The sequence below is a fragment of the Podarcis filfolensis genome, assembly GCF_964270895.1.
Source record: "Podarcis filfolensis genome assembly, chromosome: 1".
NCBI lineage: Eukaryota > Metazoa > Chordata > Lepidosauria > Squamata > Lacertidae > Podarcis > Podarcis filfolensis.
In genome coordinates, this window is record NC_139604.1 from 101,107,361 (window position 1) to 101,113,360 (window position 6,000).

Genomic DNA, 6,000 nt, shown 5'->3' on the forward strand with positions numbered 1-6,000 from the left:
GAGTGCCTGGCGTGCTCTGGTCCATGGGGTCACGAAGAGTCGGACACGACTAAACGACTAAACAACATCTGAGGATGAGCTATCATATCAGACATTTTTTTGTGGAAGAACATGGTTATCTGGTGGAGCTTCCTACTTTACTGAGCAGTGTGAAGAGTTCTTTTCAGCTGCCCACCCATTGATTTCCATATTCTCTTGCTAGTATTGATTAAATTGCTTTTTAATCATTGGTATATGTTGGGTGGATTTATTGTATTTTACATACTTTTGGAAACTGCTCTGTGATCACTTGATGTGATGAAAGGTGGTCTCCAATTTTTTGAATCAAGATATCATTTAAAATATCCATACATGTTTCACTGTTAATTTTGAAAAATCAAATAATGAGAACGCATCAGTTCTACTGTTTACTGTTTGTTGCTCTTTTCTTGTAAGTTATCCATTTTATCAGTTGCTTTTCCAATGCTGAAAATTCAGTATTATTGCTATTTCATACATGCAGATGTATTAGTTGATTACAGAACTGGGCTGCTTTACTTCACTTTTCTATCTAAAAATAAATGTTTAGTGTTTTTTTAAAACAGCAGCAGCAATAAACTCTGTGCTATCTTACAGTAAAAATTGCAAATGTTGCTAAAGCTAGCCACTGCAGAAAGCCATTAAAATACTTCAAGAAAAGGAGCCAAAGACCTTCTGAAATAGAACAGTCTTATATGACCAAAGACAAGTAAGGATGGAGCCAGGTGATTTGGAAAATCAATAAAAAATAATTGAGGGGAAAAAGAAAGAGCCAGGTGGACCTCCTTTGAGAGGATGTTCCAAAGTCTCAGCAGAAAGAACACTTGATGGCTCCTAACTGAATGTGTGAAATGCTTCTGTTGAAAAGCACTGTGTTTTGATGTGATACAGAAGTTCTGTTTCGTACATTTCAGCGTTTGAGAGCGCTTATGCGAATTAAAGTTGAAAAATGACCATAAACTTGGCGGGCGGTTTTTTGGGGGGGGGGCTTCTAGGTGCCTGGAGAAAGTTATTTTTGTGGAACACTTGATGGAAAATTCTAAACAAAATGTGACCCCAAAGGACGACTCAGGCCTGAAATAAATATTTTTCCAAACACCTGGAGCTCCTTCCACCCCATCATATATAAAATCGTCAAGTCTTGCATGCGTCTGGCAAATGACTCTGCCTGCATTTGAAATTATCCGTGGATAATGGACAGTTGCATCTGGAGACACTGCCAGGACCACAACACTGACTAGGAACATAAGCTGTCCCAGTGTAAAAGCCAGGCCCAGGGCATGGTCAGTTGAGAAAACTAGGACCAGAAGGGTCCGGCCATCCCCTGGCAGGGACCTTGGGCCTGACTGTTCCATTTTCTAGAGAGATGGGATATAGCAGCATTGGGGGCCCCCCTTGGAGTGTTGCCCACAGGTAAACAGCGTGGAGAGAAACTGGGACAGGATGAGTAGAGAAAGCCGGCTGAGAAAGAACCAGTATGAAGTAACAACATCTGTACTGAATCCACAAAGGAAAGCAATTTTTCTGAGCAGCTTATCAATTATAGGAGTGGAACTGACTGCTGAGTGAAATGTATAGGTTCAAGCATCTCTTTTTGTATTACTTTACCACACTCTTAACACAATTCCACCCCCCCATGGGTGAAAAAGTAGGGGGGGCTGTTTTGAGGGCAGAAAAAGTGGCTGATGGTGAGGTGGTTAAGGAGTATTTCTCCACGATTCTTTCCTGCAAACTGGCACCCTGTTTTGTTTATTTTAAAATAATCTGACTTTTCATGTTTCCTGTGCAATCTCTGATTTGGCCCCATCCTAAAACAGTTTCCATGCTAGTTTCAGGAGACTGCAGTCTAGGGACTCTCAGTCCTCCATGTCAGAATGATGGCAGCAGCTCCAATCCAGCTGTGCTTGATGTTGTGAGAATAGTTATGTAAAAGTACCAACCATGCTGTGCAATTAAACTTCCCCTACAGAGTAGGAAGAGTAGTCATGGCATAATTGTACACGTCATATAATTGTGCTATTAGCGCAATTAAATGCGTATTTATTTCTCTGGCTGCTTTCTCCACTCTTTATTTTTAGCTGGTGTTCTAAATAAAACTGCTGATAGGGAAGCAAATTAACCTCAAGTGTTTCTTCACACAAAATAAGAGATTTAAGTATACAGTTCTTGAGCTTCTTCTCTTTCCCTTTTGGTAAATAAAGCATTTCCTCAGATTCTGATGGGTCAGACACATGTGTGGTTGTGTTTAGCAACTTAGGTCACATTTTAACGGCTGGTGTGAATACCTTATAAACTGCTGTATGTACTAATGTGTATCCTCAAATTATGTTCAATAATGGTAACATTTGGTAAATGTTTTGCCAGTCCTGAAACTTCGTAAATGTATTTTTGGCTTGCACATCTTGGGGATTTAAGGTCCTTGAGATAGCTTTGTGACTGTGGCACAAAGCAAGTATTTTCAGATAAATCTGTATCACTTACAACACTGTAGCTACACTGTTTGCCTGTGCTTTGTAAGGTTGACAGTATCATACAGAAAGAGCTATAGAAACACTTGTTTTTCCATACATCATATGTATACATTCTGTCAAAATATGCTCATGTGCATCTCACCTTTTAAACAGCTGCGCATAGGATGCCTTTAAATCTTTCTAATGCAGCAGCAGTTGTTTAAATTAAACAATTGTTTTAATGGGCAGGTGCTCAACAATAACATGTTGGCTTTACTATGTATGCTTACCTTTACTACTCCAGCCTATATTTTGGTTTTAAAGCCACTTCATTTACAGAAATGCAATTTTAATCTTGTTTTAGTCTAGTTTTAATATGAAAATGAATTGCAACTCAATATTCATTTGGCACCTCCCTTAGATACGGTGTTCCGTTGCTCCAGAAGCGGTTCAGTCATGCTGGCCACATGACCCGGAAAGCTGTCTGTGGATAAATGCCGCCTCTCTTGGCCTGAAAGTGAGATGAGCGCTGCAACCCTGTAGTCGCCTTTGACTGGACTTGGGGTCCTTTACCATTTATTTATTGTGTATTTGAAAGATCTATATTTTCTTCACAGAAGTGAAAGTAACGATTGCCAGCAATGAGTAAACAGACCACATCTTGTTTCTGGAACAGGATAGTTCTAAAAGCAGTAATAAAACCATGCAAGGAAGTTAAATGTTAAAAACTTCCATTTCCTTCTCACAACAGCTGCACCTTGGAGAGGTTCTGATAAGGAGCTGAAGAACAGAAAGGCGCTTGCAGCCAAACGAGAGTAAATGTGAGCTCTTGGGTACCATGTTGTGATTGTCGGATGAAGGACGGCATACAAATTCAGTAAATAAAATAAAACCTGTGACCCTCTGCATGCATACCAGATGCTCTGCCACTTAGCCATGACCCTTCCCCATTATAATGGCAGGCCTCTCTTCTGGATTGTGGGGCTCAGCTGAGAAGGTTGAAGGAGAATTCAAGCTGGGGAGGCTCAGGTGGAACAGAGGCACTGAACACTTTCTCTGCTGGTTGCTGTTTCCCCAATGCCTTCCTGAGGCTGCTTTCTACCTAAAAATAAGCCCAGTTAGAAGCATGGGGGGGGGAGAGGTACAAACAGGGTGGTACTGTGGGTTAAACCACAGAGCCTAGGTCTTGCCCATCAGAAAGTTGGCGGTTCGAATCCCCGTGACGGGGTGAGCTCCCGTTGCTAGGTCCCAGCTCCTGCCAACCTAGCAGTTCGAAAGCACGTCAAAGTGCAAGTAGATAAATAGGTACCGCTCTGGCGGGAAGGTAAATGGCGTTTCCGTGCGCTGCTCTGGTTCTCCAGAAGCGGCTTAGTCATGCTGGCCACATGACCCGGAAGCTGTACGCCGGCTCCCTTGGCCAATAAAGCGAGATGAGTGCCACAACCCCAGAGTTGGCCACGACTGGACCTAATGGTCAGGGGTCCCTTTACCCCTTTACCTTTACCCTCCCAATACACCTTTGTTTGAAATAGCTTTGCCACTCCATCACTTTAAACCAGGCTTCCTCAACCTTGGCCCTCCAGATATTTTGAGACTTCAATTCCCATCATCCCTGACCACTGGTCCTGCTAGCTAGGGATCATGGGAGTTGTAGGCCAAAAACATCTGGAGGGTCGAGGTTGAGGAAGCCTGCTTTAAACCCATTAGACACTAACTCTCTTAAGTTTGGCAGCCTGCTATAGCAGTTCGTGTTCTGAGACATCCTGCCACCTTTGTGATTTTGTCTGAATTTTTCAGCCATTGACCTCTTGCCTTTATTTCTGATTTGATCATATTAGGGGAAGGTGATTCAAAGATGATTATAGCAATATTTTTCCAAGCTCATTTTTGTTTTTATCTTCCTCCTGTTATCCTTTGCATCTGTTTTAGATTTGAAAGAGGGGATGGCTATCTCATATTGCGCCATATCTCTGCCAAAACTCCAAAAACAGCTTGGGTTCTCTCTCAGATCTATGGACACAGAACCATATTTTATGAGCTGCTATATTTTTAGCCAAGCAGGAAAAGGACTAGGAAGCAGTCGGTCACTAAATGGAAATAATCACAGATGTGGTATTCATAACACTGACTTGTTTTGTCTTCATTTTATGCATTACTCTGTGGTTTGGATCTTGATTCTTGACTCAATTTATTACAGTCAAGCAGCTACTATTTTCTGTTATAGTTAAATTTAATTGTATTGTCTTTCTAGCAAAGAAACCTCAGCTTCCACTTGTTAATGTACATTTTTACTTCTATCTTTGTTTATAATCTGGGATTGAATATTCCCTACGATGACTATAACTAAATCACTTCTCTTTTGGGCCATGTATATGTTTGGGCAAGCTTGTTAGGGAAACATCTGTTGTTCTTTTTATTTCATTTTGGAAGTGATACTAAAATTACTTTGATTTAAATAGTACCAAGATTTGGGAGCTTGTTTCTTGCGGTCTAGATTTGCCTCATTTCCCTGTAAGAAACTAAGAACATCATTTAAAATAGCGATGGATTTTTTTAAAAAAGGATTTTATTTTACAATTTATTTTGGGGAAAAATATTCCTGCATTGCAGGGGGTTGGACTAGATGATCCTTGTGGTCCCTCCCAACTCTACAATTCTATGGTTCTAATACTAAATACCTGTGCAACTATTTTTAAATCCACAAGCAATGTCTGTTGTGGCTAATTTTTGGAGAAACATGGCAATTGTTATGTTGGTGTCACTAGAAAGGATAAATCCTTGGCCAGAGTATCATACTCCAACTGTAGTCAATCTCAGTTTCTCTCTCACACACACGGTGCTTGCCAGTGGCGTAGCGTGGGGGGTGCAGGGGGTGCCGGCCGCACCGGGCGCAACATCTGGGGTTAGGGCAAATCCACGGGTTAGGGGGCGCAAATCCACGGGTTAGGGGGCGCAAATTACTTGCCTTGCCCCGGGTGCTGACAACCCACGCTACGCCACTGGTGCTTGCTTAGGCTGTGTACACACGATACACGTAAAGCACATTCCCCACTGCAAGAACCTTGTTAACTGTAGTTTGTTAAGGGTGCTGAGTAGGACCGGATTTAGGTTTGATGAGGCCCTAAGCTACTGAAGGTAATGGGGCTGATAATAATAATAATAATAATAATAATAATAATAATAATAATAATTTATTTATACCCCGCTCATCTGAATTGTAGCACAATCCATAGAAAACCCAACTGAGGTTTGCTGCAATTTAGTGGTGAAAAACGGGTTTTCCTGGGGGGAAGCAGCAGGACAAGCAGAAATGTGGGCACACTCTTGATTCAAGCAGCTTTGCAGGATTGCAGCCATTGATTCCAACTCTGCTACATGAGAGCCAGCATGGTGTGGTGGTTAAGAGCGGTGGACTCGTAATCTTGTGAACTGGGTTCGCTTCCCCGCTCCTCCACATGCAGCTGCTGGGTGACCTTGGGCTAGTCACACTTCTTTGAAGTCTCTCAGCCCCACTCACCTCACAGAGTGTTTG